Raw genomic sequence first — 11,027 nt, 5'->3', positions numbered from 1 at the left:
TTCCAAACATGTCATCCAGTTTTGTCACTCTTTGCTCTCCTTGTTGATTGTTCACCCCTGCTTCGTTGTTTGCCATTGCTCTTTGATTCCATTGATTGTTCTACTGATTCTGTTAATTATGATTCCAAGACATGTTCGGATGATTCCTCCAACACAGGATTATATGTGTTGGAGTACGGATTGTTCGGTTGCCTTTGATTTTCCTGCCAAGTAGTTAACCTGCTCCGATGATGAAGACGCTGAAGCAAATGTGTTCCCCACTTGGCATTCACTGCTCACATGACCACCTGCACAAAATTCACAAATTAGTTAAGGAGCTTGAATAGAATTTACCTGCATACTTCCTAACTGTTTCTGAAGTGCTGTGAGTTGGGTTAAGATAGTCATGTATGCATCAACTTCATGAAGACCCATAGATTTCTTCGGTTAAACCTTTTCATTAGGTCTTTGATAGTTGTTACTCGCTAAAACTTCAAACAACTCATGAGCTTCTTCCAGTGACTTATTCTGCAGTGCTCCTCTCGAAGCTACATCCACCATAGTTTGCACATTAACCATCAATCCATTGTAAAACATTTGGACTTGCATCCAAATTGGCAACCCATGATGTGGACACCTCCTCAGTAATTCTTTGTATCTATCCCAAGCCCCATACAATGATTCCGACTCTGCCTGTAGAAACGATGTGATATCATTTCTCAGCTTTGCTGATTTTGCTGGAGGAAAGAATTTGGTCAGGAACTTTTTTGCTAAATCATTCCATGTTGTGATCATTCCTGATGGTAGTGCCATTAACCATCCTTTTGCCTTATCCCTCAATGAAAATGGGAACAGTCTCAATCTGATGGCATCATCTGACACTCTATTTGACTTAAAAGTATCACAAATCTCCAAAAAATTGGATATGTGTAGATTTGGATCTTGCTTCAAATCCCTTTTAAACTGTACAGACTGCTAGATCATCTGGATGATTGTCAGCTTTATCTCAAAGTTGTTGGCTTGTACCGTTGGTCTAGTAATGCTCAACCCAATGCCTTCAAATGTGGGATTGAGATCTCCCTTAGTGTTCTATTTTCTGCCATCTCAACAACTATGGCCTCTAGTTCAACTGTAGCCTCTCTTTCTCTTCTTTCTCTATTAAGTCTTCTAGTGATTCTTTCAATTTTAGGATCAACAGGAATCACTGGCTGACATCTTACTCTTCGCATAAACTACACAAAAAGAGAGAAAAAGTGAGATCACAAACCAACCAAAAAGAACAGCACAAATTAAACTAAAAACAATTAAACAAAGAAAAATAAAGCTCCTATCTAGCTAACACAAGAAAATTTACTGTTATCACACAACTCAATCCCCGGCAACAGCGCCAAAAACTTGATGCGTTGTTACTACACTACAAGAAAAATGCCTTTCGGCGTCCAGCAAAATTAGACACAGAAAGTCAGATTTAGACGCTAAGCCATTTTTCGCGTCTAAATTTCGTAGTCGCCCCTTAGTTGTAATATCGCTAGGGCTGTGCAAAAAAAATCTGATATCTGATATCCGATCATAATCCGCTCCGCTCCGAAAAAATCGAATATCCGAAAATTCTGATTAGATACGGATCGTAATTTAAAAAATATTTGGATCGGATACCAGATTGGGATTGTTAAAAAATCAGATATCCGTATCCGATCCGGATTTTACTAAACTACGTCGTTTTGAGTTTTAAAATAACCCTAACAGTCTAACACAATTAAGTCAACTCTCTCACTCTCTGTCTCTCTCGCTCGAACATGCACAGCCTCTCACTCTCTCAGACTAGATCTCATCTCAGTCTCTCACTCTATCTCTCTCGCTCAAACACGCACAGCCTCTCACTCTCTTAGACCAGATCTCATCTCGGTCTCTCACTCAGTCTCTCTCGCTCAACTCTCTGACTCTCTTGGTCTCTCTCGCTCTAACATGCACAAACACAGACACACAGTCAGTCAGCCACTCAAACTCTCTCAGACTCAGATCTCAGTCTCTCTCGCTCAACTCTGTCAGTCTCTCTGGCTTGAAAATGCACAACGGCACAGATACAGACACACAGTCACTCAAAACTCTCTCAGACTCAGATCTTAGTCTCTCTGACGATTGAAGCCCCAAATCGATTGTTGTCACAGCCTAGTGTGACTACCGCCACAGCGTAATAGCCTGGTGCGATTTCGTGGTGCTTATTTCTTTATTATTGTTGGTGATGGTTTGTTAATGGTACAATTTGATGGGTGTTTTTGTTTTGATGTTGATTTGAGTTTGATGTTAATGGCACCATAATATGGTGCCTTCTCTCTTTGTCCCGGTTACAAACCTTCTATTGTTCATTAGTATTGATTTGCGTTTCGAACCTATTACAAGGTTGATGGAGGCTGGGTTTGATTCAAATTGTGCCGATTGGGTTTGGTTTTATGTGTGTTTCCAAATATTGTTGGTGGCTGGATTTGATTCAAACTTAGTGACTGGTTTGATTTTGTTTGTTTGATTTGTGTTTCTAACGGCTGCTGTGGTTAATTTGGGTTTGATTGTGTAATCTGAACACTACAGTAATGAATATTGTCAATGCATGGCGATGATGAGGAGGGCAGTGGCGAGGTATAATTTATTCCTTATGCAATATTTTTTTTTAATCTTAAAACTTGTTTATGAAGGGTTTATTTGTTTTGTTTTGTTTTGTACAGGAGGTGATGACGAGTAAGAATTGGCAATGAAATAGCATAGTCATTTAGGCTGTGAAGTTTGGACAATAGGTAAATGTTTTGTGCTTCATGTTAATTTTTTTAGATACTTTTCATGTAAGGGAATTATAATTTCAATTTATTGCTAGAATTTATTGATTTTAATAAGAAAATTTAAAATTCGAATCAATTCAGATATCCGATTATCCGATCCGAATAATCGATATCTTAAAACCAATATCCACATAATTCGGATCGGATTCGGATCAATATATAGCCTGATCGAAAATTCAAATCGGATCAGGAAAAGCCCTATTCAATCGGATATCTGGATTTGAACAGCCCTAAGCATCGCTGTCGTAGATGTTTGCAGTCTAAACACAATTTAGACCAGAAATTTTTTTTTTTTGGCGACTAGCAAATTAGTCGCTAATTGCTGTCAAAATAGTCCCCAACTTAGACGCTAATAGGTAAGGAGTAATTTGTAAAATTGTATAGCGACTATCAATTAGTTGCAAAATGTACCTTTTAGTGTCTAATAATTTGTCAGAAATGCCACAAAATTAGACGCCAAAGGTGTAAGGGTATTTCTAAAAGGCTTTCAAACTATTTATTAGTCGACGAATGTATCTTTTTGGTGACCAATTTAGTGATTAATTGTAATACTTTAGACGTTGAATGTAGAATCCAAACGGTTTTTCACGACTATTTTATTAGTGGCGAATGTACTTTTGGTGACCAAAATTTAGTTAGTTTTATTTATTTTAGACGCTAATGTGATCAATAAGTGTTCGCAACTATTTTATAATGGCCGAATGTGTCTTTGGTGACCAATTTAGTAGTTAATTCTAGTCATTTTAGACGCTGATGTGGAATCACATATTTTTCGTGACTATTTTTATAGTGACCGAATGGAATCGTGTTGGTAACCAAATTAGCGGTTAATTATAGCATTTTAACGTTGAATGTGGAATCCAATAGGTTTGTCGTGACTATTATTAGTGGACGAATGTATGTTTGGTGACCAAAATTTAGTGGTTAATGTATTATTTAGACGCTGAATGTGAAATCCAAAAGGGTTTCGTGACTTTTTTAGACGTGATGTGGAAGCTAAACTAAATTACTTTTGCTACTAAAACATTATCCGCAGAATGTTTACTTTTTGCTAGTAAAAATTAGTTGCAGAATGTTTTTTTTTTTTTAGAGCATTTCGTATTGACCTACATTATACATCAACATCAACAAATTGAACAATATACAAATCTGATCACAAAATCAAATATCATATTGTTATATATAATATATATATATATTAAGTCCTACATGGATTTTTATGCATGACAAATAAAACCAAAATGCACCTATCACATTGCATACAAAAAAAAAAAAAAAAAAAACAGCATGCACCCACATTTTCCCCACTACCTATCTATCTGTGCATAACTAACAAAAAAATGTTCACCCCATGTACACCATCTAACATATATATGCAAACAATCCTAAAAAGATGGTTCTACCCCCATGTCAAAATATCTACTGCCCATACAACGAAAAAATAACCATCAACATCATTAGAATGTCAAGTGTCACTAGTTGCGGTTTTTGAAATAGCTGTAGCTGGTGAGGACGAGTCTTCATCAGGTGGAGATGGCAATGGCTGTCGAGTTGGAGCTTTATCATATTACTGTAGTTCAAGGGCTATAGTTAGCTGCTTCATCATCTCCAACAGAACAAATTGTTGGTGTTCAAGGCTTTTTATTTTCTCTTTTTGTTGATCAAATAAGATGAGCTGCTCCTCCAACTGTTTAATCTTATTTTCTTCTTGTTGCACAATACACCTTAACTCTGCTTCTACTGCAGTGGATTGATGCTCAGTTTGTGAAAATGCAAAATTATAATTAAATCCGAAAGCTTTACCCAGAACTTCCTCACATATTTCAGCTTCTGTTTTTTCACTTTCCCCTGCTTGTGTTTCATCTTGCAGCTCTATCATTTTTTCCTACCATCAATTGAATGCATAATCAATAAGTCAACCAAGAAACTAAATAGCAACATAAAAGAATACTGCAGCACCAAATAAAAATATATTTGATGGAGTAGAGAAGCAAGTATATCAAACATTATCAATCTAATACTAAAAGACAAATTCCGGCATAAAGTTTTTATATTGAAAAGTGTGAAATTATATGTTTTGTCGTTTATTACCATCACCTAATGGAGGTCTGGATTAAAAAAGTGTGGATGTCTACATCTGAGAATTTTCTTATACTCATATAAGCAACAGATTGACAGTCACATATCCATGCATAAACATGCTAAGTAATTGGAAAGATAAGGGTTGTTGCATTTTGTAAATATCATAAAAGTGATGTGGCAAGGCTGCTATGGTGATATGGAATGGAAGTTGATTAGTTCAATATTACTCATCAAGAAGTATAAATATGTACATATACATTTCCCATTCTCAAAGTGTTTTAATTCTCCAAGAGGCAAAACAAAGCCATGGTTCTCTGCCATTGCTAGCAGAGCTCCCAAGGACATACACTACCACACTGTAAAAACTCCACTAACATACATGATCTTCAGCAATCATGAAGTTGAATTGTTCGAAAATAACATATTCATTCCAAGTGTACAAATCAGGAAAGGTGCCCAAAGAGAAGAATGAAAACTACATCTCATTTAAATAGATTATGATTATTGATCAGTGCACATTAATGCCAGCACAAGATCTAGTGTAGTGAGAAAATTCATTTCAGAAGATGATGTGCACAATTTTAAATCATTCTGATTTAGGTGGTGCTGAATCTTAATTCCATGGAGGAAGACTTCACACACACACACACAAATTAAAAAAAAAAAAAAAAAACACACACACACACACAAATAAAAAAAAAAAAAAAAAAAAAAAAAAAATCTAATCTCATCCGTCCAAGTTCAGCGATACGACATTCAGATTATAAATTCAGACAATAATAATATCTAGATCATAAAATCCTCAATACAATCCAGACCTCCATTAGGTGATATTTTAAAGTTACATATTTACTCTGAAAATAAAATGCTCTTAAAGGCTCCTAAAATTGCACTTTTAGTTGTAGCATGTCCCTATTATGGATGACAACTGACGCAAAAATGCTTAGAAGAAACTTTGAAATATCTACATAAACCATGAAACAGGTTTTTCCTACTAGAAGAAACTCCAACTTTCTGCTTTAAAAAATACAAACTGTTAAGTTCGATCAAGAGAAACAATATAACACAAGTTAAATTTCAGCCTTATCNTTAATTAAGATCGCTTGTTTCTTGATTAATTACAATTAAGGAGAGATAGGAAAATAGTTCCAACGGTGAATATTCAGGTATGGATTGATTTAATTTTGCATCAATGATCAGTAGTAAGATTCCGATGGTGGATGTTGTCTAAGACCAAGTTTTGTTATATTAATTGATTTCGATTTGAATTGTTTTTGTTATTTTTGCTAAGATTGTTTTGCTGTTTTACTTAAAATCCCCTAGCCTTGTTCACATCATCGGAAAATTCGGCTAGACACTCTTCGTGGGATTGACCCTTGCTTACCGTATTTACAGTTCAGTAGTTAGGTTAGGAATGTTTTTAATCTTGGTTGCCTACGACAACACACCAGGATGTCAAGTTGGATAGGGAATGACTTGCAACTCATCACCCCATCAATGTATGGCTTCAATCTCTGTCCATTGACCTTAAATGTACCATTTTCTTCATGTGATACCTCCACCGCCCTGAACGGGTAAACTCTTGTAACTATAAAGGGTCTGGACCATCTAGACTTAAGTTTTCTAGGGAAGAGCCTAAGTCTAGAATTATACAATAATACTTTCTGACCCACTTCAAAGTTCTTCTTCCTTATATGCTTGTCATGCACCTTTTTGTCTTTTCTTTGTAAATCCGAGCATTCTTATATGCTTCATGATGGAACTCATCGAGTTCATTCAAAGTCACCATCCTTTCTTCCCCAACAGCTCGTAAGTCCATGTTTAGCTGCTTGACTACCCAGTATGCCTTATGCTCAATTTCTACCAGCAAGTGACATGCCTTCCCATAGACCATCCTAAATGGAGACATACCAATTGGAATCTTAAATGCAGTGCGGTAGGCCCATAATGCATCATCCAATTTCTGTGACCAATCCTTCCTATATGCATTCACTGCCTTCTCTAAAATTCCCTTAAGTCCTCTGTTCGATAGTTCCACTTGCCCGCTAGTCTGTGGATGGTATGGTGTCAGAACTCTATGTTTCACTCCATATTTTCCCAACAACGCATCTAATTGCTTATTGCAAAAATGCGATCCTCCATCACTGATGATTGCCCGTGGTACCCCAAATCTTGAGAAAATGTTCTTTCTCACAAAATTAACCACCACCCTGGCATCATTGGATGGCATTGCAACTACTTCCACCCATTTCGATACGTAATCCACCGCAACCAAAATGTACATGTTCCCATAAGAATTTGGGAAAAGACCTATGAAGTCAATTCCCCACACATCAAACATCTCAACAACTAGGATATTATTCAACGGCATCTCATCTTTCTTCGAAATACTTCCACTCCGTTGACATTGGTCACATTCCCGAACCATCCAGAAAGCATCCTTGAATAGGGTTGGCCAATAAAACCCAGATTGAAGGACCTTGGCCGCTATCCTAGTTCCTCCAAAATGACCACTCACTTCTCTCTCATGGCAATGCCGTAGAATACTCTTCATCTCCTCTTCCGGTACACACCTACGTATCATCTGATCAGCATAGTGTTTGTACATAAATGGTTCTTCCCAGAAATAATACTTCAAGCCACAGAAAAACTTCCTCTTCTGTTGAAAGGTCATGCCATTCGAGAGCACTCTCGATGACAAGTAGTTTGCAAAATCTGCATACCATGGTGCTTCTTCCACTCTCATCAATTTCTTATCCGGGAAAGTTTCTTTGATTTGGGGTTCCTCTTCACTTCCCTGACTTGGTCTTTCAATCCTCGACAAATTATTTGCCACCACATTTTCTGACCTTTTTTTATCTCGGATTTCCAACTCAAACTCTTGTAGTAGTAGGATCCATCCTATCAGTCATGGTTTTGCTTCTTGCTTAGCCAATAGATGCTTGAGCGTCAAATAATCCATGTAGACTATCACCTTATCACCTAGCAAGTAAGAATGAAATTTTTCAAATGCAAAAACCACAGCTAATAGCTCTTTTTTAGTAGTGGTGTAATTCAATTGTGCATCGGTAAGTGTCTTGCTAGCATACTGAATTACATGCAACACTTTGTTTTTCCTCTATCCTTGTACTACTCCTAGTGCAAAATCACTAGCATCACACATCAATTCAAACGATAGTCCCCAATTGGGAACTGCAATAATAGGTGCAGACACTAATAATTTTTTAAGAGTTTGAAAGGTATGCATGCATTCATCATCAAAATCAAAAGCAACATCTTTAATCAGTAAATTGCAAAGGGGTTTAGAGATTTTAGAGAAATCCTTAATAAACCGTCTATAGAACCCCACATGCCCCAAGAAAACTCTAAACTGACTTAACATTGTAGGTGGTGGCAGCTTCTCAATCACTTGTTTTTGCTCGATCCACTTTTATGCGTCCTTTGAAATTTGTGACTGAGCACTATTCTTTCCTGTACCTTTAGTGGCATTCTCCCAATTGAGCACCAAGTTCGTCTCTTGACATCACTGCAAAACAAATGAAAGATTAGATAGCAATTCAAAAGACGAACCGAAAACAAAGAAGTCATCCATGAAGGCTTCTAAAACCGCTCCACCATGTCACCAAAGATCGACATCATGCATCTCTAAATGTGGCTGGTGTATTGCACAACCTGAAGGGATCCTTCTGTAAGCAAAGGTGCCATAGGGACAAGTGAATGTCGTCTTTGTTGATCTTCAGGAGTAATGGCAATCTAATTATATCCTGAAAAAACATCCAGGAAACATAGGAAGCATGCCCTGCCAATCTCTCCAACATTTGATCAATGAAGGGAAGTGGGAAATGATCCTTCCCTGCGCGTTCATTCAATTTCGGTAGTCAATGCATACTCTCCAACCCGTGACGTGCCTGGTTGGTATCAATTCATTGCTTTCATTCTTTATCACTGTGATACCCCCTTTCTTTGGAAATACTTGCAGGGTCACCATGGACTATCAAAAATGGGATAAATTATTCTCGCATCTAAAAGTTTCACCACTTCCTTTCTCACCACTCCTTCATCGAAGGATTCAATCTCCGTTGTGGTTGTACCCTAAGCTTGGATCATCTTTCATGAGTATCTTATGCTACAAAATGATGGAGAGATGCCTCTAATATCTAAAATAGTCTATCCAATTGTTGATCTATGTTCCTAACACCCGAATCAACGGCTCTCTTCCACTTTTAACCTTGAATTGATAATCACTGGGAAGGTTTCTGCTTCACCAAGATACACATATTGAGTGGGAAGAAAAGGCTTGAGTTCAAGTTTTGGAGGTTCTTCCTTCTTCCTATTCCTTCTCTTTCTCAAAATCAGATTCCTCAAATTCTAGATCTTGGTTCTCATTGATCGGCTCAGTGCTTCCAAAAATCTAGCAACTCTCTTCGCCGGTTCATCTACCCTATTGTTTTCGATTGGGCAATACATGCTTTAGAGGTAGTTGAGGGGTGTTCTTTTCAATAGCCTTGCCACTAGTTTATCCACCACGTTACACTAAAGCACGAATGCGACTCAGATGGAAATTTCATAGCTTCAAAAACATGAACGTTACATCTCATCTTCGACTCTTAACAGTAACTTTCCTTTTTCACTCAATAAGAGCTCTTCCGATGGCCAGAAATGGTCTTCCCAAAATGGAAGGCATTTCCTATCCTTTCCATGTCCAATACAACAAAATCCGCAAGAAAAAATTACTTATCCACCTTCACCAAAACTTCTAACTTACCCTTGGATGTTTTATGGATCTATCTACAAGCTTAACGACATGGTCGTTGGCTTCACTTCACCAATTCCCAATCTCTGAAAATAGAAAAAGCATTAGATTGATGCTTGCACCTAAATCACATAAAACTCTCTCAAAGTAATGTCTCCTATAATACAAGGAATAAAACTCCTGGATCTTTGAGTTTCAGGGGCAGCTTCTCTACAGAATGGCATGCACTCTCCATGAGCATCACTGTTCCATTTCTAACTTCCTTTTGTTTGATAAATCTCCTTGAGAAATTTCGCGTAGCTCGGCATCTGTTGAAATGCATCTACAAAAGAATGTTACTATGCAGTTTTTTAAATATTTCAATGAATTTGGAAAACTGCTTACCTAATTCTTCTTTTTAAGTCTCTGAGGAAAAGGCAAGGAGGAGTGGGATGTGCCAACTTGGTGGGTATCTCGGGGAATGGCAATTATCTTTCTTTTTTCTTTGCCCTCTTCTCGCTTTTGTTTTCTTCCCTATAACTGATTGGTTTTCTTCAACAATTATTTCTTCGTCAACTTCCTCATTGAATCTTCCTTTCTTTTGGTGGGTTCCTCTTTTCCTGATTGTTCCACCTTCCAAGACTGTCCACTCTATAGTGTTATGCATTTGCTTGTTCACGTGGGTTTGCACTGTGTCACGGGTAGGAAACTTGTGGTCTCTCATTGAGCTTATCGGCCAATTGACCACCTGTACCTCCAAGTTTCGAATGGATCCCCTTGGTTCTGAAATTTGTCCTTGTCTCATTCAGAAACATGTGGTCTTTGCATAAACTTCGACATATCCTCCAGTTTTTTCCATCTTTGCTCTCCCGGTTGATTGTTCACCCCGCTTGGTGTTTGGCATCGTTCTGGTTCCATTGATTGTCTGCTGATTCTGTGATTTTGCCCCAAGACAGGTTTGGATGATTCCTCCAACCAGGATATATGTGTTGGAGTACGGATTGTTCAGTTGCCTTGATTTCCTACCAAGTAGTTAACTCTTCGATGATGAAGAAGCTGAAGCAAACGTATTCCCCACTGGCATCACTGCTCATATGACTACCTGACAAAATTCAAAGTTAGTTAAGGTGCTTGAATATAATTTACTTGCATACTTCCAATTGGTTTGATGCTGTGTAAGTGGGGTGAAATGCCGTGTATGCATCAACTTCATGAAGACCCATAGATTTCTTCATTTGTATCTCCATTCGGTCTTGATAGTGTGTATTAGCCAAAAACTCAAGCAAATCATGAGCTCTTCTGGTGTCTTATTTTGCAATGCTCCCCCGACGCTGCATCAACCATGGTTTGCACATTAACCATCAATCCATTGTAAAAAAGTTTAAACTTGCATCCAAACTGGC

General features: G+C 37.6%; 1 non-coding gene across 1 annotated transcript; it reads left to right on the top strand.

The window, feature by feature from the left end:
- The first annotated feature begins 598 nt into the window (after window positions 1-598).
- Window positions 599-705, top strand: LOC116139173. Its single transcript, XR_004129410.1, has one exon. It is a non-coding gene; the product is annotated as a small nucleolar RNA R71 (small nucleolar RNA).
- The last annotated feature ends 10,322 nt before the right edge of the window (window positions 706-11,027 follow it).

Source organism: Pistacia vera, unplaced genomic scaffold (assembly GCF_008641045.1).
Source record: "Pistacia vera cultivar Batoury unplaced genomic scaffold, PisVer_v2 Contig347, whole genome shotgun sequence".
Lineage (NCBI taxonomy): Eukaryota > Viridiplantae > Streptophyta > Magnoliopsida > Sapindales > Anacardiaceae > Pistacia > Pistacia vera.
This window is presented reverse-complemented; position numbering and strand designations above follow the sequence as displayed.